Here is a 25,813-nt window from a genome sequence, read left to right as displayed (position 1 = left end):
TTGGCCCCAGCCTCACCCCAGGCCCACTGAATCAGCATCTCCAGGGGAGAGGCCCGGGGATCTGCATCATTAGCAGGCCTCTTAAGGCTCCCTAAATCAAATTCACTCCCCCACTCCCCACCCCTCAATTCGCAGGCTGGCTCATGGATGGCAAAAAGCCCCTGCTTGGAGCACTCAGATCTGAGTTTAGGCTGCGGCTCTCAGCTACATAGGAGACGCCCAGAAATCATGTCATCTCTCTGGGCCTGGTTGTCCCCGTCTGTTTGATGAGGACAACCACTGAAGCCTTGCCTAACTTGCAGGGCCGTTCAGATGGTTGAAATAATACCAGGGGTGGGAAAGTGAGGCTCTGTGGGAGAAGAGATGTGCACAAGGTCATCCACCTCTTCATCTGCCTGTTAATGCCAGGCGCTGGGGATTCAACGGGGAACAACTTGTTGGGGGAGATGACAGTCTAGTAAACAATGAAACCAGTAAGTGTACCAGATAATCATGATAAAGGAAATATAAAGTGGTTTTTGAGAGTCAGGGCAAAGGGGAGGGGGCAGGAAGGCCTGCCCAGAAGGGGTCACTCCAGCAGAGACCTGTTGTCGGGAGCCGTCTGAGGATGCCTGGGGGGTTGTCATAGGCCCAGTGGCGGCAGAGCCTGGAGGTCCCCTCGGGCTGGCCAGGGCGCTCCCAGGGCCCTCGGAGGCGCGGCGGGCGTGGGTCTTTGTCTCCCTCGTTTTCTCCGCAGCCTCGCCGACCCCCAGTGCTGTTCCCTCTTTGACCCCGAATAACTTGTTGGTTTCCCCCGAGCTTTGTTTCCCCGGGGTCACCGCCTCCGGGACGCCTGGCAGCCGCCCCGCGCCCTCGTGGGCCCCGCATCTGACACCCCCTCCGGCCCCCGCCCCCTACCCGCTCGAAGACAGGGGTCAAAGGCAGCCCGCGTCACGTGGTCGCCGAGCAGCACCGAATCGGCCGGGAGAGCCGAGGGAGAATCCGGGTGGAAGCTGAGAAATCCAGCCCTGATAGCAGCGCCCGGTCCCGCCCCGGCCCCCGCCCCAGGGCGCTCGCCGCCCGGGCCTTCGGAGCCGCTCTCCGGCCGGCAACCCCGCTCCATCACGGGATCGAACCCCGCTCCCACGGCCGCGATCCGGGGAGGTAGGCGCCGGGGCCGGAGGCGGCGAGGGGCGGCGGGCCGGGGCCCCTCGGCGCGCGGGCTCGCCCCTCTGTGCTCCGCGGGCCGGCGGGGGCGAGGCAGCGCGCCCCAACTCCAGTCTCAGGGACACCCCACCGCCCAGCCGCGGGAGCGGCGAGCTGCCCCCGAGCGGGGCCGGGGGCCGGGCCTGGGGGCTGGGCACCAACAGGGGGAGGCGAGAGGGGGAGGCGAGGAGCGGGAGGCGGGGCGGCGGCGGCTGCGGCGTGGAGCGGGGGTGGGAGCGGCGGCGTCGGCCGCGAAGGGGTTAACCCGGCCAGGGCCGGAGCCCAGCGGCGCACGCACGGCCCGGGGGACCAGGCGTCCGGCGGCTGGCCGGGAGCGCCTCCTCCCCCGGGCGGCGTCCCAGCCGTGGCAGGTAAGAGGCCAGGAGGGCCGGGGCCGCCAGTTCCCTGTCGCCGAGCCGGCGGGGCCCGAGCCGGCGTGCAGGCCGCGCGGGGCCCAAGCGGACGCCGGCGCAAGTTTGGTGCGGGCGGGCGCCGGGCGGGCAAGTACAGTCCGCCGGGCCCCGCGCACGGGGGTGGGAGGACAAAGGGGTGGGGGCCGCGCGGGGGCCGGGGGCAGGCCAGGGTGCGGGCGAGGGCAGCGCGGCAGCTGTAGGTCACGGATAATGTCACTCACGAGGAATGCCCCCTCCCCCTCCCCTCCTCCCGAACAGGGGAAACTTTTGTCTGGCGGGGGAGGGGGTTAGAGGCCGGGTCCCCGCTTCGGGAAGGGTAAGGCAGCCGGACCGGTTTTCTCCGGGCTGTGAGCGGCCTGGTCTCTAACTCCCTCCTCCCTCCGCTTCTCGGGAGCCACGAGCCCCGGCGTCGAACGCTGTCCTTTAACTCCCTGGGACCGGTTGAGGAGGGGGCGCCGTGAGCGCGTGGCTCTGGGACAGGCCGGGAAGCTGGTGACTGGCCTCTTTGCTTTTTCCCAGATTCGAGCACCGGGGTCAGCCAGGAGCCAGGCCCGGCCCGGCCCGGCCCAGGGGATCCAGAGCCCCACGGTCACGCCCAGTGCTGTACCTTCCCCCCAAAGCATTCCGAATGGCTTGGGCGGTATTGCTCCCTGGTCTGCAGTTCAGATTGACCTGAGTGTCTGTCATTCTCAGCTCTGTGACTTTGGCGTGGTTCCTTATCTTCCCCTAGCCTCAGTTTCCTCACCTGTAAAATGGGCAAAATACAGTATCTGCCAGAATAGGGATGAAATGAGGTACGGTGGTACCTTAGTGAACAGTGACATGTTTATGCTCAACAAGTATTTGTTGCGTGTTTACCATATGTCAGGCACTGGGCTAATTGCTTTCCATATGTTTTCTCATTTAATTCTCCCACACTGCCATTAACCACATTTTACAGAGGGGGAAACTGAGGCACAGAATGGCTGAAGGTCACACAAGAGGGAAGTGGTGGAGCTTGGATTTGACTCCCCTCGTCCAGCCTGAGTCTCAACTACAGGACTCTATAAGGTCCTGCTGCAACTGAGCTCATGGTGTCATTTTCGGATGGAATTATGGGGACACTTGCCCCCTCTTCCCATTACTCTTACCCCCAGGTGATGCTCCGTCTGGCTGGCACTGGTTCGGGGTGAGGTCTTGTGCCCTGGCTCTTGTTACTGTGGGCAGCTGGAGCAGAGGGGAAGTCAGTTGGAGCCTGGGCTGGAGCTCCGTGATGGTCCGAGTTCTGTGCTGGCCGGGTCCCTGGCAGGAACGCTCTCCCAGTGCGGGTAGCACAGGGAGGAGCCCGTCCCCCTGGCTCCGGCTGGGGACAGCTGGTGGCTTTGTCAACAGGCCTCTCCCCAGCACCGAGGGGACAGCAGAGCCTTTCATCTCCATTCAGACAGGTCACTTTCAGATCAGCAGGGGGCAGAGGTAGGGCTGAGAATTGGAGCCCTTGGGGCGATGAGAGGTCTAAGGCCATGGGGTTTAGATCCCAGGTGTCCTTCTGTGGGACTCATTGACAGGGTCCTCATTGCTAAACTCATGGGCTGCTCCAGGTACCCCAACCCCAAAGGTCCTTGAGGGTAGTAATGGGGGGTAGACTTTGAGCCAGTGTCAGGATGGCAGAATCCTAAAGGAAAATGCATGTGTATACGGGTTTCTGAGTCATATTCTGTAGGCCCTCAGTAAATACCCTGTGAGTGAATGCGAGGGGTGGCCCAGACTTCCACCGGTTTTAGTGCTCTGTGCTGGCCCAATCTTTTGGTGGGGGCTACTATTTCATGACTACTGATCAGGCTCTGATTGGGGACCTTGAATAATTTCTTAAAAAATGGAGGGGCTGGCCCCGTGGCCGAGTGGTTAAGTTCGCGTGCTCCGCTGCAGGCGGCCCAGTGTTTCGTTGGTTTGAATCCTGGGCACGGCCATGGCACTGCTCATCAAACCACGCTGAGGCACTGTCCCACATGCCACGACTAGAGGGACCCACAACAAAGAATATACAACTATGTACTGGGGGGCTTTGGGAGAAAAAGGAAAAAAATTTAAAAATCTTTAAAAAAAAAGGAAAACAAATTGCTAGTTAATGTGACATCTGAAAACAATGGAGTAGGAGTAGATGATAAAAGAAGTTCTTGGGAGAGGAAGTTTGTGCATTGCTGTTCTAACTGCTCCAAGGGCTGTTGCAGCACTGTGCGTGGGGTGTCCAGGGTCCATAGGCTTTTCCTGGGCTCAGGGAATAGGGAGCCCTCCTGGGCTGACAGTTCACTGTCAGCTCTCAGGAACAAGAGTGAAAAATTTCACTACTTAGTTGGACTTTGTGGGGACTCAGAAAAGTGAAGGACTGAGTGGAAGGGCCAGAAGGCTGAAAGGAGTCCTGAGGGATAGGATGACGGTTGGCATGTGGTCAGACTCTCCTTGTTCTTGTGATCAGAGCAGGAGGAGAGGACTCTGGAAGAATCAACAGGTGAAGAGAGGAGCCAGCAAGGAAGAAAAGATGGATAGTGAGCCTCTTATCACAAGGGGTATGCAAGGAACAATTTTACAATCACGAGTTGGGGATGTGGTTAAGAGTATGAAATCATAGGCTGGGGGCTGGCCGAGGGGCCGACTAAGAAACTTAGAAGCAGGCTCTGGCCTCAGCAGCGCAGAGCCCTCTCTGCCCTGCTTGACCTGTCTTCCATGCTTTGGGGCCACAGCCAGGCCTGCAAGTCCCTAGAGACTGGGCAAACTTCTGCTGGCCTGGAATTTGGTTTGGGGTATGACTTGAAATATCTGGACTGTTTGAAGGACTTGGACATTCTTTACTTGAAATGGAACGTTAGGGTAATTTGTTAAATATGTATGGAAAATGTCTGTGGACAGGGGTGACGGGGAAATGAAGTGGGGTGAGGTGCTGCTGGTTTCTGACTGGAGAGGCTGCTGATCTGATGGGGGAGGGAAGACAAGGATCAAGTGATGGCGAAGAGGCAGGATGTGATCAGTGATAGGTGGGCTTTGGAAGGTCAGTGGAGGGGAAAAGCTCTTCTGGTTGTTAATGTCGGCAGGGCTTCCTGGGGGAGGAAGTGTATGTGAGGATGCAGGCTGCGGGAAGGGGGTCAGTGGGGGACAAGCTTGGGTCATGGGGAGCCTGCGGGATACTGCTTGGGAGTTTGGATTTTACTCTGTAGCTGGTGGAGAGGACAGAGGGTTTTAAGCAGCTCGTTGAGTCGATGCCTGTTACTGCGCCTTGTGCCAGGCTCCTTACAAATGCCCCATTGAAATCTCACAATACTCCTGCAAAGTAGCTGCTGCTGCCACTGGTAATGCCACCCCCGCCCTGTTTTCAGATGGGGAAATGGAGGCTCAGAGGCATCGAATCACTTACAGAGCTGTGTTTGAACCCAGACCTGAACTGCTTCTGCCCTGTAGTGCTGCTCCTCTCATGGGTCATTTGGGCAAAGATCGTGGCAAGATTGGCAGGGATGAGACCAGCTCAGGGATGCTGCTGATCGTGGTCCAGCAGAGAGCTAACCAAAGTCTGACTCAGGCCATGGGACTGAGAGAGAAGGAGCGGGAGGCTGCAGGACTTGGTAGCTGCCTTGAGGATTGGGGTCATCACAGGTGGTCTAAGGTTTGGGGAAGGGCCCTTAAGGGGGCAGTGTTACTGCTTTCAAATCCCTTCAGGGCTCTCTACGGGCAGAGGGCATAGTCTTGTCCTGTGCGGCTCCTGACGACAGAGACAGCACCAAGAGTGCCAGGGAAGCTAATAGGGGAATAAGCTACCTGGGGAGGAGGCAAGGTCCCCATTGCTCAAGGAATGCAGAGAGGCCGGAGAGTTGGAGAGGGTGCAGAGGGCGTGTAAGAGCAGGGTCAGGCCTGGGTGACCTCTTTCAGTTCCCTTTTCACCCGAGAGTCTCAACACTTGAGGTGGCACTTGGCCTACTTCCGCCCCTTGTTTTTCTCATAGCGTTTTGGAGCTGCCCCTTCCTGCGCATCTCGGGAAGTTCTCTGTATGTGCCCAGCCCACAGTGCTCTGCCTGGGAGAGTCCTTGCCCTGTGGAATGCACTCAGCCCAGCTGACCTTCAAGGGGCCCCTGGGGATGTCTGGATCAGCTGTCCGAGCCTGGGCTTTCTGGGACTGTGGTTTCACAGAGGACTGGAACCTTCTGCTTCCATTTCCCAGTCTGTGAAATGGGTTCAGTCTCTCTTTCCTCAAATGTGAAGAAATAAGTCTAAATTATGCCAAATCAGTAGGAGCTGGGAGAAAGAGCTGGAGGGTTTGAAAGTGAGGAACGGGAGGAGTCGGGGTGGGGGGCCATGGTTATCCCCTTCCTTCTCCACACTAGGGGTTAAAGCAGGGTCTCCTGGTCTTGGGGGTCACCAGCAAAGGTGCTTTCTCCTGCCTGTGGGGCTGTGACAAAGCTCTGCCCCAGCTTGGAGGTTTGGAGCTTGGTGTAAGGGGTGGATGTCTTGGACTGTGTGGCCTCAGGGCTAGAGCCTGTTTGTCACAGAGTCACAGAGGGGACTGAAGCTCTTATCTAGATGGAGGAGAGTTTGTGTTAAGTTGCCTCCTGACCCTTTTTATTCCTGTCTGTTTTATTTCTTGACACAAGTTGGATTTAATTTTAAAATGTGGTTTGCGAATGAGTGCGTATTTACTGGAGGGCAAGATATGGGAGGTGCTGCTCCATGTCACCCCCACATCCCCCTCAGCCCTCCAGCAAAACCTGCCTCTTTTCCCTCCCACTGTGTGCCCCGTCCCTTCCTGCTTCCACGTCTCTGCTCATGGCAGGAATGCTGCACCCAGTCGCTTCCCCTCACCCGCCCAAAAATCCTCCCCCGCCAGTGCTCAGCTCCAGTGTCACCTCTTCCGTGCAGTCATTCCTAATTCCACAGAGCTGGCGTTGCCCCCTCCCTCCTTTCCATGTGCAGAGCCTGTTATCTGCACCTCTCACGGGGCCCTTCACATGCCTGGCTTTGAATTCTGATTCCTTAAAGACGTGTCTCATCTCCTCTAGGCTCTGTGCTCCGGATGCAGGGGCTGCGTGGGGCTTGTTTCTGCACCAGTGGGGTGGGCGGCATTGCAGAATGGGGTCAGAAGTCCTGGGTTCAAATCCCAGCTCTGCCACCGTTAACTGTGAGATCTAGAGCAAATTACCCAAATCTCTCTGGGTATTGATTTCCTCATCTGCAAAATGAGGATAATAATAGTCCTGTTCTGCTAGGGAGGCTGAGCAGATCAGTGCTTGACCCATGGTAAGAGTCCAGTGAATAGGAGCTCTTCACAGACAACGACGGTTATTGTTGTTATTATTTGTACCTGGGAGGTGATCTGTCCTCTTAAAATGGAGAGCAGAATCCCGGAGTTTGAGTTGCTAAACTTTCTGTCTAGTGGCTTGAGAAGGCTTGTTCAGATGAGGAAACCGAGGCACTGAGAGATAGGGTGATTTGCATGGGGTGTAGGAGCTGCTGGTCTTGTCCGGAAGCCTGACAGAATTTCCTCTCTTTGTTACACCTGTTTTTCCTCTTCTGTCCTTTCATCACGGTTAAGGTGCTCAAGAGCTATCTGTAGGCCCAGCCTCCTCCCTCGTGGCCATGTTGAGTGGTATCTAAAACTTGTGCCAGATAAGTTGGTCTGGCTGGCAGGCCTTGAGGACCAGGGGCGCTTACCCTGGACTCTGTGCACTGTGGGCTGGAGCCTTGAGAGGCCTCCCCCTGCCCTGGGAAGGGGAGTGGATGGTGGCAGGGAGAGGTGATCTGAGCAAGATCTTGGGGCAGGTGACTAGGACACAGACAGAGCAGAGGCTGGGAGCTTGGCTCTGGAGCCAGACGGCTGGGTTCACATCCCTGCTGGGCCACTTCCTACTTATGGGACCTTGAGCAAGCTGTTTAGTTCATCTGTACAAAGGAGATAATAATTGTCCCCATCTCACAGCATTTAGAAAGATAATGCAGGGAAGGTGCATAACTACGAGCTCAGTCCCTGTTAGTTATGGTCGTGGTTGTGGTTGGTGTTGTTATTACCGACGGAGGAGCTCATTTAATCCTCCGGACAGCGGTAGGAATTAGGCACCATTATTATCCCCTTTTAGCAGATGTAGCACCTAAGGCTTAGTGAGGAGGACACTCAGCCTGGAGAGGTTCAGACTCGGGGGATTACTGTCAGGGTCTGCTGCTTTCTGAGGGGCTGCTCTGGCGAGATGAAGCAGACTTGTTCTGCAAGGCACCAGAAATGAGGAAGCGTAAACTATCGCATCTAGCCAAGATGGAAGGGGTGGCGTCTGGAGGTGCGGAGCAGAATCCTGGCACTCAAGTGGTTGAGATGTGAGGACTGGCCTCGTTCAGACCTGAGGTCTGGCACCATGAGGCAGGGCTAGGATTCTCATCACCGGCAGGCCGGCCAAGGATCGGCCTGTCCAGGCAGGTCTGGGTGGCCGTCGGCGGAGGTCTGCTGTAGTCATTGCGCAGCTGCAGCCACCTCTGGTTTACACGACCTGCCCAGGCAGAGGCCGGGTGAGGAGAAATGAGCATCGTCATCACAGGGCCTTCACTGGTGCTGCTCCCTCTGCCTGGATTCCCTCCCTCCTCTCCTCACCTGGGCAGCTCCTACTCTGCTTTTACAGAAGTGTGAGCCTCACATATTCACAGAAACTCTCCCTGATTTCACCTGCAGGTTAAGTCAGTGGTTCTCAGAGTTGGTCTCTGGACCAGTGGCATCAGCATTACCTGGGAACTTGTTGGAAATGCAAATTATCTAGTCCCACCGCAGATCACAAACTGAGGGGTGGGATCCAGCAATCTGTTTTAAGAAGCCCTATAGGGGATTTCAATGCATGCTAAAGTTTGAGAAACACTTGGTTAGGTATTAAAAAGAATGGATGCCTCTCTCCTTGGGCTTTCCTGTTTTCAGCATATCCAGACATTCAGCAAATGTGGAGGACCCAGAGGAAAGCCCTGTTTCTCTCTACCCTGTTTATAAGGAGCCACCATCTTATAACAGCTTCCTACCCCCAGGAAACAATCTTGTGACACAGGACTGTGGTTCTGATGATCACAGGATACAGTGCTGGGGCTACTTGAGGAAGGCAGGACTGGAGACTTGAAGCATGGGTGGCAAGTATGGGGGCCTGGAGCAAGCTGGTTGTGTTCTGGGTCTGGGCCCAGGCTTCGGGTTGGGCAGAGAGTGTGAGTCCTGCTTCAGAGAAGTGTGTATGCTGGGGGCAGGGGTGCGTGTATGCATTAGCCATTACAGTGTCTGGATGTGATCTGAGAGGGGCTAAGGGGCCTTAGCTGTCACCGGTCCAGTGGTTTTAAGCATCTCAATAATTTTAATGATGATGATCATATAATTGCTACTCACATTTATTGAGAGCTTATCAATACTTGCTGGGCACTTCTATGTAATCTTATCTGGAGTAATCCCCAGAATCATCGTGGAAGGTAGGCACTATTATTGTCCCCGTTTTGTAGACTGAGGCCATAGGCCATAAGGTGGTAGATCTAGCAGTTCTGTAGAATTCTGTAGAGGTGTTTAGAAGCATGATCTCATGGGAGAGAAGGGCAGTGGGGACTTGTCTTGCAGTGTTGGTGTAGAAGGCACAACGTAGATTGGTTTTCTAAAGATGTGAAAGTATATATTCTATTAAATGAGTGAAACAGGCTTGGGGGGGGCGGTGATGCGATTGTGTTGGGATGGTTAGGGCTCAGGCTCCCCAGTTCTGGCCCCCACTGCAGACACTGTCATTCTCCCTGTCTTTTGGGCCATTTGAGGCACAGAGAGACTCAGTGCTGAGTTCAAGGTCCCCGAGGTAGGACAAGAGGTAAAATCAGAGACAGAAAAGTGGATCTCCTCTGGTTCTAGCAGGAGGGGATAGGGAAGTGAAGATCAGAGCCCACTGTCTATCCAGCTGTTCTTTTCTGTCTCAGTGGCCCCAAGGTACCCGAGGGCTTTTCTGACACAGTTAGGGACCCCTTCCTTTCTCAATGGGGAGCTGAGGCCCAGAGAGAAGCAAAGACTTGCCCAGCTAGGGCCACATACTGGGACCAGAATCCAGAGCTGTCTCTGTTCTGACCACAGAAGGATTTGTTTCCGGACAACTGTCCCTGCCCCCATCTTTGGCAGGCTGGGGAGCCGTAGCCCTCAGGGTGGCCCAGAGCAATGCTGGGGGCAGAGATGGGTGTGTCCTGTGGAGAAAGCTGCCAAGGAGGGGTGAGGCAGCTTCTAAGAGGAAGAACACCAAGAAGCCCAAACCCCAGACGGAAACCAAATGTATTTTCTGGGTCCTGAGAGGATATTTGGAACAATGGAAGTAGGATGGGGGAAGTTGCACTATAAAAAGAGCTTCTTGATATCCTTAAAAAAAAAGCAGTCTTTAGGTTTGACTTTTGTTTCTCTGAAGGATGTTTATGTAACTTCCTGAAGCAGGATCCCACAGCTCCGTGAAGTTTGTCAGATGCTGTTGTTTATAGGCGCAGGGCTTTGGAGCTGGGAAGGACTTGACCAGGTTGTCTCCCCCGTTTATAGTTGGTGAAACTGAGGCTCTGAGATGGGGGAGGGGCCTGCTTGAGATCCCACAGTGAGGCAGCAGAAGACTTGGGACTGGAGCTTGGTTTCCCGGTGCCTTGCAAGGGGCTGTCTTCTTGGCTTAGCACTCCCAGGGCCACGGCCCGCGTGGAGGCTGGGCAGGGGCTGTGCTGGGGTCTCTCTTGTAAACACTCAGAGCTGCTGGGGTTGGGGCAAGACCAGGTCTGATCTGCAGCGAGGTGGGCCCACTGGATAGTGACTGCGTGGTGGGGAGGAGGCCAGAATGGTGCGCTTGATGATGCTATCCTCGTCCAGATGCTGGGGCCCAGCTGTGCACCGTCTGCCCAACAGCTGGGAGCTGTGAGTCACACCCAGTGGGTGCAGAGGCGAAGGCTATTGTGTGTTGTGATTCATTCTGTTCTCCCAGCCCTGAGGGATGACTAGACCCTGAGCTCTCATTCGTGCCCACGCCTGTGGACTTGAGTGGCTATGCATTAGGGCTCTGAGTTTACAGATGTGAAGGGGCCCAAAGGGCTTGGGGGAGTCCCCTCCCTCTGCCACCCCCTATCTCTTGAGTATCCTGTGATCTTGACCCATCCATTCTCACCAATGCAGGGGTCTGTGAGCCCCTGAAATCATGTGCAACCTTTTGTAGGAGTTTCTGTGCATTCTTTTTCTGCAGAGAAACTCTGTAGGTTTCATCGAGTTGTCAGAGGACTCGGTGTCCTGCAAAGTGCTGACAGGAGGGCAGGGGGCCGCTCGCATGCACTGCAGGCTGAGAGAAGGTTGCTGAAGAGGCAGTGTGCTTCTAGTAGAAGGTAGCCTGGGGGCAGTGCAGTATCATGGTTCAGCGTGTGGTCTTGGCGGGGAGTGGGGGGGCCCTGTTGGATTCTAAGCCAGCTTCCCCACTTAGGAGCTGCGTGACCTTGGGTGAGTTACTGTGTCTGTACTTCAGTTTCCCTCTCTGTAAAGTGGGAATAAGAATAGTTGCCTCATGGTGTTACAGACTTTTAAATAAGGTGATGCCTGTAAAGGACTTATCCCAGTGCCTGGTACAAAGTTATCCCTTGGTAAAAGTTTGCTATTAGTTCCGGCTCTGCTACTGAGTTGCTGTGTGGTCCCATTAAGTGCCTTATCTTGGGGTCTCCACCTCCAGCTCTGCACTCTGTTGGGCTTTCCAGGAGCTGCAGGGCGAGGCCGAAGAGCAGGGGTGTGCAGGCGAGGGGGGGTACCCCTCTGCCTCCCAGGACTCCCTAGCCCAGGCCCTCCCTGGTGCTTAAACGTGGCTTTGTCCTGAGGCAGGGTTATGTAACCAGCCGGGCCTGGCCAGGCAGGACACGATCCTCAACCTCATTTTGTCCTCCATTGTCTCTTCCTCTCCCTTCCCCCATGGAGCTGTTGCACTAGCCGACCTGTTCCTCAAGCTCCAAGAATGAAATCAAACCCACACTATTCTGCCACCAATTGATTTAGTCCAGAGGTTTGCCGGGCAGGCGGCCCCTCCTTCTGCCACCTGGGGATGCACAGAGCTGATGCCTCTGTGCCTGGGGAGGGAGAGAGGGACTCCTTTTATCCGGGAAAGGTAGGCTGTAGGCTGGGGGGGCTCTTGTCCCACGGCCCCTGTGGTTCCAGCAGGTGTGCCCACCCTCTGCCATGACTCCCTCCCCAGGAGTGCCCTCCCCATCCTTGCAGCCCAGCGCCAATGCCTCCTCTCCCAAGAAGCCTTCCCTGGTACCTCAGCTGCAGGGAAGTCTCCTCTACTGAGTTCCACATTGTATTCTCTGTCCCTTTTAAGAAAACAGAGGCCACAAACTGGCAGGCCACATCCGCCCCACGGGCAGATTTTACTCGGCCCATGCCAAATATTGAGCTAACAGGAGATTTGCCAACAGGAGATTTCATATAAAAATCCCAACTTCTGGCTTTACTTCAAAAATAGGAAGATCAGAAAACCTCAAGCCTGCATTCTCCAGTGGCCGCTACTAGAGATGAGGCACGTACGCTCCACTTTGCCCCATCCCAACCTGGCCCCTTTGCACACTTACATCACCTTTCCAGGCCCCTAGGCATCTGCGTTGACAGCCCTGTCCTGAAGGCATGGCCTGTTTTCTCTCCTGCCTTCTGGTGTGGGGCGTCTTCTGTCTGCCTCATGGGCTCTTTGAGGCGGGTAGAAATTGGGGGGCTGACTCCTTCTGCATCCTATTGTGCTGACTGTAGTGCTGAGCATTGTGCTGAGGCTCAGGGCTGTGTACACAGAAGGAGCATAACGAGTGCTTCCCTGATGAATGAAGGCATGGCAGTGGTGCTCTTGGCCAGCTGTGAAGTTTCCATTTAATAGAGGCTGCTGGATCAGCCTGCCCTGTGGCCCTCGAATCCTCCTCCCAGATAAGCTGTGGCTGCTTAGCCACTGACCCAGGCAGCTTCTTAAGCTGCAGATAAACAGTCACTGAAAGTGTGGTCCCCATGCTGCCATATAACCAAGGAGAGAAGCCTTTTGCCTGCAGCTGTCCCCGCCTCTCACTCTTCCAGGGGTTTGGAGGACTTTAGGGGGGAAGGGAGGCTGGGAGTGGCAGCCTTCAGAGGGCATCCCGTCCAGCCCTGTGTGTCCTGCGGGGACAGAGGGACGGGGGGATCAGTTCAGATGTTTACTGGACTGGGCTTCCCCTCCCTCAGGCCTTTCTCTGCTTTATTCTCCTCTTAGAGTATGGGCTTTATCCATCAGCTCCTTTGCCCAGCTGTCTGTCCGTCCAAGGTTTATTTCACTCTTTTAATTGAAATCCTAACCATCCCTCGAGGCCAGCTAAGATGCCTCCTCCTGGAAGAGGTCTTACCTGAGAGGTCACAGTTGTTCTGGGCGCAAGAAAGACCTAGGAAGCTTGTAAAAAATGCATGCAGATTTCTGTCTCCCATCCTCGATTCCTTCAGTCTAGGGTACAGCCTCTCCCTTCCTAGAAGATTCAGACATGGGGGTCTGTATACATGCTTTGAGGATCCTGTCTTAGCTCATGGAGCCTAGGGCTGGTAGGGAGGACCCCTGGGTGGCAGCTGTGCTGTGTGACATCAACATGCGTCTTCCCCTCTCTGGGCTTCTCTTTTGCCCTATGTGCACTAACACGCTGAGCTCTTCCTAGTGGTTGTGGCTGAAAGTGCCTTGTGAGCCATTCTTGGAGAGGATGACGGGGATCACAGCAAGTGTTAGGGTCTGGGTGGAGTGAGGGGCCCCTTGGCCAGGCCCAGAGGGGTTTCACATTCTTCAGGTAACAGCTCAGGAGAGCAGTGCCCTGATGTCAGAGGAGGAGATAAGCTGGAATCCTCGGTCAAAGTGGGCAGAGGCTGTGTCCCTGGTGTCAGGCCCCATAGGGAGGTCCTCAGCCCAGGGAGGTTGGAGGACTGGTCTGGGCAGCCCAGCAACCTGCATAGGCTGAGGGGTGCCCTGTTGTGTGGTCCTGTGGCAGGCAGGCTGAGGCTTCAAGTGCAGGCCTGGACAAGCCATTTACAGATGGGTAACCTGAGGTATAGAGAGGGAGGGACTCTCCCAATGTCACACATGAGTGTGTGGAAAGCTGGGCGTGGACCCTACGTCTTCTCACTCCCAGGCAAGGCCACACTCCTCTGTCCCGACCTTCCTCTGCAGGGTCAGTGCCAGATCACCCAGCTGGGACAATCATCTGATTGTCTGTGAGGACCTTGGGCCTGGAAAAGTGAAGCCATCATCGTCACAGCTACCCTGGAGGCATGAAACCGGTTGGGTGTGCAAATTACCCCTCAAACATCTTCCATCCCATTTTTTTGTTTTTCCTTTAACTGTCTCTGATGGGCCAGTTGCTTCTGTGCCCGTTTCCGCCTGGCACTGGGCTTCATGCTCTTTCTTCTGAGAACAGAGCTTCCTTCTGATGGCCCTCCTGCTGACAACAGGAGAAGGGCAGGCGTGCGCTGGGCCTCCCTCCTCCGCCTCCTCTTGCTGGGCGCATGGGGCAGCCTTTGTCGGATGCTGGATCCCGGCAGCACTGGTGGGCTAGGAGGGCGGGCAGCAGCAGCCCCGTCCATGATCCTGCTGGCGGCTAGAGCCGCCCCATGGGCCCAGCTGTCAGACCCAGAAGTTCTCCCTCAGTGGCCAAAAGGGTGGACAGAGGCATTAGACAGGGACCATTGTTAAGTCGTATCCTGGTCCAGCAGTCAGTTGTCCTGGGAGAGGAAGGGGATTTGGCTGGGAACTGTTCATGCGACGACCCTGAGGGTTTCAGCTGGCACAGGTGGGGTGTCATCTCAGCCTCCAGGTCCTGGTCTCCTAGTGGGTGCGGAAACCAAAAGGTGTGTTCAGATGAGCGAGGCTGTAGTCTCTCATGCAACAGATTTTTATTGAGCATCTACTCTGTTCCAGGCACTTTTCTAGGCACTGGGATGCAGTGAACAAAACAGACTCAGTCCCTATATAGACTTGGGGCTGGCGTTCGACTGGTGGGGTAGAATCAACAACCCAACAAATACAACTATATGTCAGGTGGGGAGAAGTGCCTGGAAGAAAAATAAAGCTGGGTTGGGGGTAGACACTGTGACTCGATGGAGGGCTCCTCTGTGTCGGGTGGTTGGATGGTCGTGGAATCTCTCTGGTAAGGGGGCAGCAGACTCCAGGCAAGGGAGCCACTGGGTATCTGGGGAAGAGCGTTCCTGGCAGAGGGAACAGCAGTGCAAGGCTTTGAGGCCAGAGGGTGCGGGTGCTGGGGGCGCAGCAGGGAGGCTGGAGTGGCTGGGCAGAAAGAATACGAGCAGCCCTGTTAGGAGATGGAGCCAGGGGAGTGTGGAGGGTAGAAGGTGTAGGGCCTGCTGGCCCACAGAGACAACTTTGCTGCTTAGTCTGAGTAAAGGGGAAGCTGCTGATGGGCTGGGCTGAGGGCTGACTTGTTTCAACATACATTTGAGAGGGATAGTGTGGGCTGCCACGCAGAGAAGAGACGAGGGTGGACGCAGGACTCCCAGCCCTGAGGCTCTGCAGTCATGTGGATGAGGGCGTGCTCAGAGTGGAGACAGTGGGGGAGGCAGCCAGGGGTCAGATTCTGGATTGATTTTGCAGAATGAGCTGATGGGTTAGATGTGGGGTGGGAGAGGAAGAGGTGTTGACGGCAAGGTTTCTGACCTGAGAGACTGCAAGGACAGTATTGCCATTTCCTGAGACGGGGATGGCTGCAGGACAAGCAGGTTTGGGGAGAGAAATGGAGATTTTAGGTCAGATGTGTTAGATTGGAGCCTACCCTGGGGGTGGAGAGGGGTGGGACACCTGCATAGAGATTGGTCCTGGGCCCTGCATGTTCCAGTTGTTGAAGGAGCGATTCCTGCAGGAGGGTGAGGGGTCCCTGTAGGACCCTCCCAGCCTTGAGAATCTGTTCTGTGAGAACAGATGTTTCCTGGGCCCTTCATGTTCATTTTTCTCTTTGCAAACCTCTTCCTGCTTTGCCCTTCCTTCTACACAGAGGAAGAAGGGAGATTCCGAGAATTCATTGTCAAGGTTTTGGCATGCCTCTTGGGTGGGAGTTCCTTCTGGGGAGGGGCCAGGGGTGCCCTGGAAGGGGAGACCCGAGGCCTCAGGCCTTGCCCTGGCTCTGCTACCAGTACAGAGAGTGTTCTCTCTGTGCCTTTGTTTTCCCTCCTGTACATGGAAGCGCTGAGCTGGCCCCAGGGCTCTGAGGCGGCCAGGGAACGCTTGAGGAGGCCGCAAAGCACAGTGGTTCAGAACCCAGGCCTGGAGTCCAGGCACGGATGTGAATCCTTGCTCTGCCGCCTGGCTGTGAGACTCCAGGCCAGTGACATAACCTCTCCGAGCCTCAATTTTCTCATCTGGAAAATGGGCCAGCCATAGTACCTGCCACACAGGGATACTGTGAGAGTTAAATGAAGAAATGCACATAAGACACTTAGCAAAGGCCCTGGCGCATACCATACCCAGTTCACAGAGGCTGTTAGTTAGTACCAGTGACCTGTGTAGTCCATCAAGTTAAGTGGTTTTGCCTGGTGGGTGGTGGGAGCCATGGGAGGTTATTGAGCAGGAGCACGTCATGCATGTACTTTGAGGGGGCAGCTGTAAGTGTGGAGACTGAGGCTGAGTCCTCTTGGCAAGCCCCTGAGCCTGTTCCACCTGCCGGAGTGAGAACTGAGGGCTGATGGACTCTCCCTTGCTTCCCCAACTGAGGTCTTCACTGACTTGGCATGGGCAGCCTCCGTCTTGCATAGGTCCCTCGGGGATGGGTGCTCATTTTCCCTAAGGTCTCCCATAGGATCCCTTTTCTGTACATCTCCGTGGCTGACCTCAGGGAATGTGAGTGAGGGGCTTTGAGGGGTGGGTGACGTTGAGGGGACTTGAGCTGATGCATGTCGGGCTTTGGACATGGCTGGCAGGGGCAGGGCAGGCCTTGAGTGGCATTCCACTGAGCGCCTGGATGTGACCTCGGTGCCTGGTCTGGATCCAGGCTGGGGGTGGTTGCTCCAATGGAGCTATGGAGAGGTCGACAATGGGCGGAATGTGGCCCCCTCAGGACCCACACTTCAGTGGTGCCCAGGCATGCCGTCTGACCCTGTGCTTTTGTAGGCCTGTTTCCCAGCAGTTGAGCCATGCCAGGACAGCCAAGGACATTTCAGAGTCCCCCAGGGCTTGCAGCCAGGCTGTCACCAGGCATTGCTTGTTTTCCCAGGGTCCAAGGGTTTTTAGGGATGTGGGGGCTCTGGAGATATTCCAGGGACTTTTCTTAACAGCTGAGTAAATGGAGATCCAGAGAGAGCAAGGCACTTGACCAAGGTCTCACAAGGCCACCTCCCTCCTATCTGTCACCTCCCTCTGTTTCCATGTCCCTTGCTCAGACTCCTGGCCTCCTGCCTGGATGTTTGTAACAGCCTCCGTCTTGTGGGCTCTCCAAGAGCTTTGTTTGTCCTCCTATTATCATAATCTTGCCGTAACCTGCCAGGCGCACACGCTGTTTGAGGACATCTGGTCTCCTGTCCCCTCCAGTCTCAGTGGAGGTTCTGGGCTCAGGCCCCGGAGCCAGACCGACCTCAGTTTGAATCCTACCCTGCCCCTTCCTAGCACGGCGACCCAGGGCAAGATACCCCACATTTCTGAACCTCAGTGTCTCCAGAGAGTCTGTCAAAGACAGTAGCAATACTTAATTTACGAGGATGTCATGGTGGTTAAATGACATAATGTGTGAAGTGCTGGGTTTAATACCTGCACAGAGGGAGCTCTCAAAAATGGTCATTGTTATAAGGGCCCATCAATGCTGGTTGAGCTGAAAGTCAAGAGCATGGAGGCGAGACAACACCCTGCACTGGGAGGCAGAAGACGGGCTCCCAGTTACGCTCAAACTCTGCCTCATTGTGGGATTTTTAGGAAGTCACTCCTCTGCTGGGAACCCCACTTTCCTCATTTGAGAAAGGGGGAAGAAATCCCTGCTATGTTCTTATAAGGTTGTCATGTGTCACCAAAGCACTGTCTGTGAAAAAGCTTTGTGTCTGTGTAATGATTTAAAAATGGCACAGCAGTGGCTGTGGCGTACAGATGGTGATGAGGACATTGTAGCCACAGTGGTGCACAACTGGCTTGGCTGGAGACTGGTCAGTCTGCAAATACTCAGCGCCCACGCGGGCTTCCCATCCCTGCCTGCCCCCGGTCTCCACCAGCCTGCCTTTCATCTTAGCCTAAGCATTGCACACTCGAAGATGTGGGAGGTGCAAAGACCCGATGGCATCCTCCAGGCCCTAGTGGGTTTTGGGTTATCTGGCTGATGCCATGGAATGTAGGAATTAAAGCCAGACACTGGTTTGAATCTCAGCTAAGCACTTCCCAACTGAGAGTGTGAGCAAGTTGCTTAACTTCCGTGAGCCTCAGTTTCCACATTTGTAAGACGAGGCCATGCTGAAGTGGAGCCAGCATTTAGTAAAGGGCCCAGCACACTGGTATGTAGGGTGGTTGTATAATGTGTTTTCTGCCTGGAGATGGTGAGTGATGGGTTAATTGATGGTGGAGAGTGGGGCCATGGTGCTCATTGCTGGGATGAGCTGTGGAGGTCAGTTATGCTCCCTACAGAATCGTCCAGCTTAGAGTTAGGAGAAGTTAGGGGGAGTCGTTTGGTGCGATTCCATTTTGCAGGTGACCAAGGCAAGGCCCAGGAAGCAGTGGGGGTTTGCCTGAAGTCACTGGCAGGTTAGTGCGAGGCTGGGACCATGGTGAGGCGAGTGAGGCACCTAGAGGCAAATTCTAAGGAACGTTCACACTCAGGTGCTGCTGTGAGGTGACACCCACTCTCATCATCATGCAGGTGCACAGGGACACCTGCGAGTGAGTGCCTCCTTAACAATGTGTCTGCTGCCTCGCTTGCCTCATTCTGGCCTGGTCTAGGACTAGAACTCTGGTTTCCTGACCTCGTGAACTGTTCCCTGAGTCCTGAGGGTGCAGGGATACCTGCAAGGCACCTTCTAGAATCTCATCGAGGCCCCTGGGCCCCTTTAAAATCAGCCTATGATAAGTAGGTCCTCTGGCACTTTTTGCTGTGTGTCTGCGCCGTCTGTATTCCAGAGAAAGCAAGGCCCTCTCACCCCCACCTCCCCCCCCCTGCCCCCTCCACCACCAGCTGCGTCTCCGTGGAAGTGTGTGGAGCCCCGCGCACCAAGGTGGATTGGCGGCAGGCTCCTGTTGTGGTGACAAGCCCCAGCGAGTCTGGAGGGACGATGCTGCTTTCGTGTGGGCCCTGGGTGAAGCCTCCCTGGTCTCAGCAGGCCCCGTGTTGTGCCCCCAGGCCTCTGGGAGATTAGGGGGTTTCTGCGGCTCCGAGGGCCTCAGAGCTTTTCCCTTTCTCTTTCTTGCCCCAGAGCACCTGGTTTCCCTCTGCTCTGGCCACAGGGCCCGGAACCTTTTCAGTGTCCCCAAGGCTTTCATGTCTTCAGGGCAGCCTGGTCTTGGGGCGTCTTTCTGGTGTCTCCCCATCACCACCGCCAGGCCTGCTGGCTAGGCCTCAGGTGGCCAAGGCTGCTAATCCCTGCGGGGGTTCCTGGGATTTACCCAGTGCCACTGGGATCCTAGGCCACCCTCGTGGTGTGGCATGAGGGGGCCTTGGACAGTCGGCCCAGTCTCCATCCCTAAGCTCCACGTGTACAAATGCACCATCTTTTTTCCTGTTGCTGCTCTTGGGGGCCTGAAATTCTGACGTTGGCACGTTGCCCTGTGCTCTCCTTGGTGTCCTCTAAAAAGGCAAATACGCTTGCAGGTGGATCCCGTTACGTGTTTGCTACTGAAGAGCAAACCCAGGCTAGCCTCGCCCCTTTCCAGCTGCCTGTGTGACCATGGCCGAGTTGCTTCTTGTCTCTGGGCTTTGTAAGGCGCATTTCAGCTCTAGGACCTCAACACTCTGGCACAGTTTCTACACCATCCATACTGGCCGTCACCCTTCCTCCTCCTCTGCAGGGTGGGGCAATGGGAAGAGCCTGGCAGGTGAGCTGGGCTGGGGGCAGGGGCCAACATCTAGCAGTGCAGATGCTTTGACCACCAGCTGGCTCCAATAGGGATATCGGTCCTTCTTCCTCTTCTCAGGGCAGGTGGGGAAACTGAGGCCTGGAGCAGGGAGGGGCCTTGCCTAAGATCACAGAGGAAGTCAGACAGAGCTGCAGCCAGAGCCCAGTTATCCTCGGTGCCAGTGAAGGCTCCTTCCACCCCTGGCTGCCACCTTTCTTGAGAGAGACCAGAGGGCCCATCGGCATGAGGGTCAGGGACATACTTTCTCCTCTTCTGTGAAAGGCACCTCCATGCGGGGTCCCTGCCTGCTGTGGGGTCTCTGGGTGTGGGGCAGAATCAGGCAGGACACCTCTTCCTGAGGTCCAGGAGGTAGGGGCTGGTGGCCTCTGACAAGGGACATGGCGGGGAGCTGGAGGCTTCCAGGAATGTGGTTGGTGGCTCAGAGTGCCCTAGGGCCACCCTCCTCCCTCCCTCCCCGGGGAGGGGACCGCCGACAGTAATGCCATTTGTCCTGGCTCTCGGATTAGGTGCGGCCCTGTTAAGTGAGGAGTGTGGAGCCATTGAGAGGACGCAGCGAAGTGAAGCGGAGCTGAGTGGCTGCTGCCTGGAGGTCTGGTGGGTCTTGTCATTCTTTCCCTGGCCTCCCTATACCCTCTGACCGTGGCCCCTAGTCCCCTCTCTCCTGTCCAGTCCTCCTAGGTCTATCTGGATGTGCGTGTATGTGCAGCGTGTGCGTTCGTACCTACACAGGAGGGGCCCGGGGTGCAGGGGTTGGTGCAGGCTGGTCCTCGAGCCTGGTGTGGGTTCTGTTTCCAGTCAGGACCAGAAGCAGGTGCCTCAAGGGTCCCAGTGCCTGGAGCCCCAGGGAGATGGCCCAGGGCTGACCTGCCAGATTCCTGTTGGAGGAGAAGGCAGCGGCTTAGGGCTGGGAAGGAAGCCTTTTCAGTGTCACACATAGCTTCTCGTGTGGCTTCTCCTGACAGCTCGGCAAGTCCGCAGATCCACCTGAAGCCAACAGGTCCGAGAGTTAAAGATTTACTGTAGGGCCAGGGCAGGAGCTAGAATGGTGAGGTCCCAGGGCACTCGGATGTTGTATTCGTGGCTTCAGTCCTCTCTAGACTCCGAGAGCCTTGGCTCGTCAAAGCCAGAGGGGCCCCTAGAGAGTTTCCATGTTCTTAACTTGGCTTTTGGTGGGCCAGTCACAACTACCCTGAATTTGTATGGAATGTGGCATCTGTCTTGGGAGAGTCCACTGACAGCCTTCATTAGATTCTCAAAGGATTCTGTAACCCCAGGAGGTCACAGACTTCTGATTTAGTCCACATCCTTCATTGTGCGGTTGAGGAAACAGGCTCAGAGAAGGGAAGGGTCTTGCCAAGAGGCACACAGGGAGCGAGTGGAGGCGCTGGATGCTGACATGTCCTCTAGGCCCACATGGGTTTTGGCTTTTGCATCCACGAGATGGAGGTCCCCCCAACTAAGACTGCTTCTCAGAATCTCTCAAGGGGCATCTGGCAACCTTGTTGGGGGCATGTGGGAGGGTGGGGGCTGACGGCATTTCCCGGCTTCTCTGCAGGAGCAGCAGACAGGGGAGAAGTTCAGGGCATGATAAACTTGGTTCTACTTCATTGGGAATAAATGACAAATAAATGAGGTCATGATTGGGAAGTGCTTGGTATAATACCTGGCATGGCAGACCCGTGGAGCGTGCAGGTCACCATTGTCCTCGTTGGCTGGGATCTCGTGCTTCTGACCCTCACTCCGACCTCTGTCTCCTCTTCCTTGGCATGAGGCCTCTGCTTAGGGCATGGAGGCAGTCCCCCTTTCTCATGTGGGATCCCTGCCTGTCTGGGCTGACAGAGGCTCCTGGCGCAGGGGAAGGTGAGGACCCTCCAGCTGAGGCCCTGCTTCTCTGGGATCCATGGTGCCCTTCTCTGCCAGTGAAGGCTTTCCTATTGCTGGAGAAGCTGGGTCAGCCTACGTTTAGGCAGCTGAGGCTGAGCACCTGCAGGAAGCCTCTCTCTGGGTGCCCACTGGGCCTCAGACCTCACTCAAGAATGGTGTGGAATGCTGGGCAGCAGGACTGTGTAGGGGCTCTGAGGTGGGCTGGTGTGGGGTCATCTTAGCACTACCACTGCCCAGCTAGGTGACGTTGAGTCAGCTGCTTACCCTCTCTGAGCCTAGCTTTCCATGTCTGTAAAGTGCACATGTCAGTGACACTACCACCAGGGTGTGAGGATTGGGTGTGATTAATCAGGGAAAACTGTCAGCATGGCCCCAGTGTAGGGCTGGTGAGTTACCAGGAGCTCAGTCGGTGCTGGCTGTTGTCAGCAAGGGAGGTTATGATAATTTGCGAGGAAATATCATTCCATTCCTTTCGAGTGCCTATGATCTGAGCCTAGGGAAAATAGTTAGGGATGATCGACTGTCGTAGATGGATTTGGGAGCTGAGCGGAGAAAGAGCCCTATTTGGGAAGCTTCATGGGCTAGTGAATAGCATGCCTTGTGACGGGCCTGCCCACCTTGGTCTGCATTAGGAGCTGCAGTGGGACGGGAGGGCAGCTGGTCCTGACCTGTCTTTCTCCCCCCTCCCACCCTCCCCACAGCTGTCTTGTTTGTTTGCTCAGTAAGCCCTTTCTTCAGAGGTGGTGCAAAGGTAAACTCTCATCTCAGGTCCAGTCGGAAGAAAACAGGTTCTCACCAAGTGGGGTCTGAGTTCCTGAGGTTTTCTGTGAGGCAGTCCCTGCCGGGGAACCCAGAACAAACCCCGGGTTGAGAACCTGGGAGCTGACCAGTGCTTTATGCTTTGTTCGCTTGTTGATTGATGGAAGATTTGTGGGTCTGCTTCCAAGAAGGATCATTAGAGACTGCTTTTGATGTTAAAACACACATCAAATGGATGAAAACAAAAGCAGAAAACACCATCCAGAGGGAGCAGAGAATGGGAGGTCCAGGGCACTCATGTGTGTCTGCTGTCCTTGGGGAACACAGAGGGCCCTGGTGCTAAAGGATGAGCCTGGGCTCTGGAGCAGGGTGGCTCCGTGTTCAGATTCCCAGTCACCCTTAGTTCTGTGGGCTGGGGCAAGTCATGGGCCCCTCCCGGCCTTAGTTTCCTCATCTGTAAAATGAGGGAAATGTAGGTCATGGTGCTGCTGTAAGGGTTAAATAATAACTTGTAGTACAGGCATATTGTGTCTAATAAATGGAAATTCATATTATTAATGCATTTAGCTTGGAGATTTCTCATAGCAGATTCACAAAGGGGAAGGTGGTTGGGAAGGGCACATCTTGGGCACCTACCATGGGCAGGCGACCGCTTCTGCCTTGGAAAGCTTTCGGTGCAGTTGGGGGACCAGTGTTCTAATTGCGAGAATAGCTGACATCTGGCAGCATGAATCTGGCATTGCATGGTGGGATGCAGAGCAGGAGAGCTCATCTAGGACTTTTGAAATCCACAGCCGACGAAGAAGTCAACTCTGGGCTGACGCTGGCCTTGGAGAAGGATGGCAGGGTTTTAATGGACAAGAAAATGGGCCACGGTAGGTGGGGGTGGGGCAGCCCTAGTTGACGCAACCCCACAGGTCCTTTTCTCTCTCTGGGCCTCAGTGTCCCCATGTGCTCACTGCAGGGCAGACCGCACACTCTGCAACCTGAGACTCTGAGCTAGACTGCCGATGGTCCCTTGGTGGCAGCCCTGGACTCTGGGGTGACTGATGGGCAGCAACTTGGCCCCCAGCCAGGCAGCACTGCGGGGCTGTGGGGGATGGGGTGTGCAGCAGCTTGCAGCAGAGGAAGGGATTTACTTCTGGTCTTGGCGTCCCCAGGGTGTAATTGTGCAGGAGAAACTCCCGCACAGCTGGGAAGCAAATGTGGAGGATTTTCTTTGCTGCGCTGTACATAGTGGGTGGGGCAGGCTGGGGCAGGGTGGCTGATGGAGCTGGGCGGCTGTGGGGTGTGGCTGGGTAGTGGGTGGTGGTGTGACTGTGCCGGGGGTGTGGCAGTCTGGGAGGGGCTGGGTTAGCTGTGGGGAGTGGCCCTGGGATTGCATGTGGGGCTGCCAGTGCGTGGGCCTGTAGCCGCCCATCCTCCCTGAGCTCGGATACCCGTACACCCACTTCTGAGCCTGCTTGCAGGGCTCTTCCTGCACCTCTCCTCAGCTTCCGCCCCATGCTGTGCCTGTGGCCCAGGTGCCGGTGATGACACCATTTGAACGTGTCAGCGCCATGTGAATTTGCTTGTGCATTCGTGTGCGTGTGAGTGTGGGGGATGTTGGGGGCACTGTCAGGAATGACCCAGGCAGGGCTGGGTGAGCATGCGGGGCTGTGGGGACCTTCCTCCATTCACCCTGTAGTGGCATCACACCAGAGACACAAAACCTTGGAGCCCAAAGGCCTGCATCTTCAGTGCCCAGTGCCATGCTTGGGAGCTCCTAGTACTCACTGAGCACGGGATGCAGGAACGGGGAATGGGTCTCTGCTTGTTCCCGACTCCCAGTGTGCCCCCAAACCTGACCTCCCTTCCTCTCTTTTTGAATGCACTGTTAACTTGATATGTGACCTTGGACCAGTTGCTTCCTGAGTCTCAGTTTCCAAATCTGTTGAATGGATAATAATTTTATTAGCTTCTATCACCGTGTGCCAGGCGCTTAGCTGTTTTACACACATCATCTCTCTCAGTCTTAGCAGCAGCCCCACGAGATAGGTAAGTAGTGTAAACCCTCCTTTATACTTGAGGAAACTCAGAGAGATTTGCCCAAAGGTCACAAGGCTAGTGGAGATTGAAGGCAAGAGTCAAACCCAGGCAGGCTGGCTCCAGTCTAAACCCGTAAGTGTGATGTTAGCCACCACTGTCCTGCTGCCTCTCAGCTTGTTGGGGCGCAGCAGCGTGATGCGTACAGCCCTTCACAGGAGGCTTGCTGCATGCAGTAGGCACCAAGTACATGCAAGCTGAGTCATTAGGTGCGTTTCACCACGAAAAGCACAGGAAGCCTAGTTTCAGGGAGCTCTCAGTCTCACTCCTGGAGCCCACCTGTCCATCCAGGGCAGGGCTGGACTCCTCCCCAGTCCTCATTGCTACACAGCCTTTGTACCTCTGCCTCCTTCCCTCTGGGTCCTAGAGAGGATTGTGGGGAAGCCAGAGAATTTTGGAGGGGAGGGTGGGGTAGGGAGTGACTTTCAACTCCAGAGCAGTGGCCACAGTTACCGTGGCATTTCCCGAAAGTGTGGCGTTGCCATGGCATTTCCATGACGACCAGAGCATCTCATTCATTATCCCTAGCACCTTGGCAGGAAAAGCTGGGCCTAGGGCTGGGAGAGCACAGTGGGAGCCTGGCTGAAGACTGGAGGCTTCGGTGGCTGAGGCCCCCTCATTCTCTCCCCTATTCCAGCCAAGGTTCCTCTATAGGCTCTGGAGCTATCTCCCTCTCGTGGACTCTGGGTCCAAATTTCAGCTTTGCCAATGACTAGATTTGTGATTTTGGGCAAGTGATTTGACCTGTCTGAGCCTCATTTCCCTCAACTGTAAATGTGAATAATGACAGTATTAGTCATAAGGATTCAGTGAGATAAGGTATGTAAAAGTACTTAGCACAGCGCCAAGCTCATGATAAATGCACACTACACGATAGCAGAAAGAATAACAATGATGACAATTATAGTGGTACTATTGCTGTTGTTATTTTTGTTGTAGAAACTCCTGGGTTTATGGAGGAATGAAAGACCAAATTTGAAATCAGGAAGGAAACCTGTTTGAGTCAAGATTTAGCGGTTTCCGATGTGACTGTGGCAAGTCACTTCACCTTGGATCCTCAGGCTGCTTACCTGTCAACTGGGCATAATTACAGCTGTTCATTCATTCATATCCTGAGTGCTCAATAAGGACCTATGCCTGGGAAAGTGGTGAGAGCTTCCACAATGAATTGAACTGGTCCCTGCCCTTTAGGGCTCCCAGGCATGTGGGGAAGAGGAAGAAGGGAAGTTGGTGTTTGTGGAGAGCCTGTGTGTGCCAGGTACCAGGCAGGATCTGCCCACACACAGGTCAGTAAGTCCTGGTCCTGCCCTGGGATCTGCAGGATACAGGTGTAGAAATGCCCCGAGTCTACTCTGCATGGACCACACACTGAGGTGCGCCCAGGGGCTGGGCAGGAAGGAGGTTGGTTATGGGCTGCATTAACTGGAGAATACACGCCTGGCCCATCTG

General features: G+C 55.4%; 1 protein-coding gene across 9 annotated transcripts in view; it reads left to right on the top strand.

The window, feature by feature from the left end:
• Positions 1-943: 943 nt before the first annotated feature.
• Positions 944-25,813, top strand: part of NDST1 (N-deacetylase and N-sulfotransferase 1) — a 59,595-nt gene continuing 34,725 nt past the window's right edge. For 2 of the 9 annotated variants that reach the window (XM_046667289.1, XM_046667292.1), the window contains exons 1-2: positions 944-1,143; positions 20,143-20,230. The gene's annotated coding sequence lies outside the window, so the exon portion shown is untranslated. Of the gene's footprint in view, positions 1,144-1,464; positions 1,557-20,142; positions 20,231-25,813 lie in introns of those variants that run through there. The other 7 variants (XM_046667290.1, XM_046667294.1, XM_046667293.1 and 4 more) reach the window with 6 other exon arrangements.

The sequence above is a fragment of the Equus quagga genome, chromosome 7 (genome assembly GCF_021613505.1).
Source record: "Equus quagga isolate Etosha38 chromosome 7, UCLA_HA_Equagga_1.0, whole genome shotgun sequence".
NCBI lineage: Eukaryota > Metazoa > Chordata > Mammalia > Perissodactyla > Equidae > Equus > Equus quagga.
This window is presented reverse-complemented; position numbering and strand designations above follow the sequence as displayed.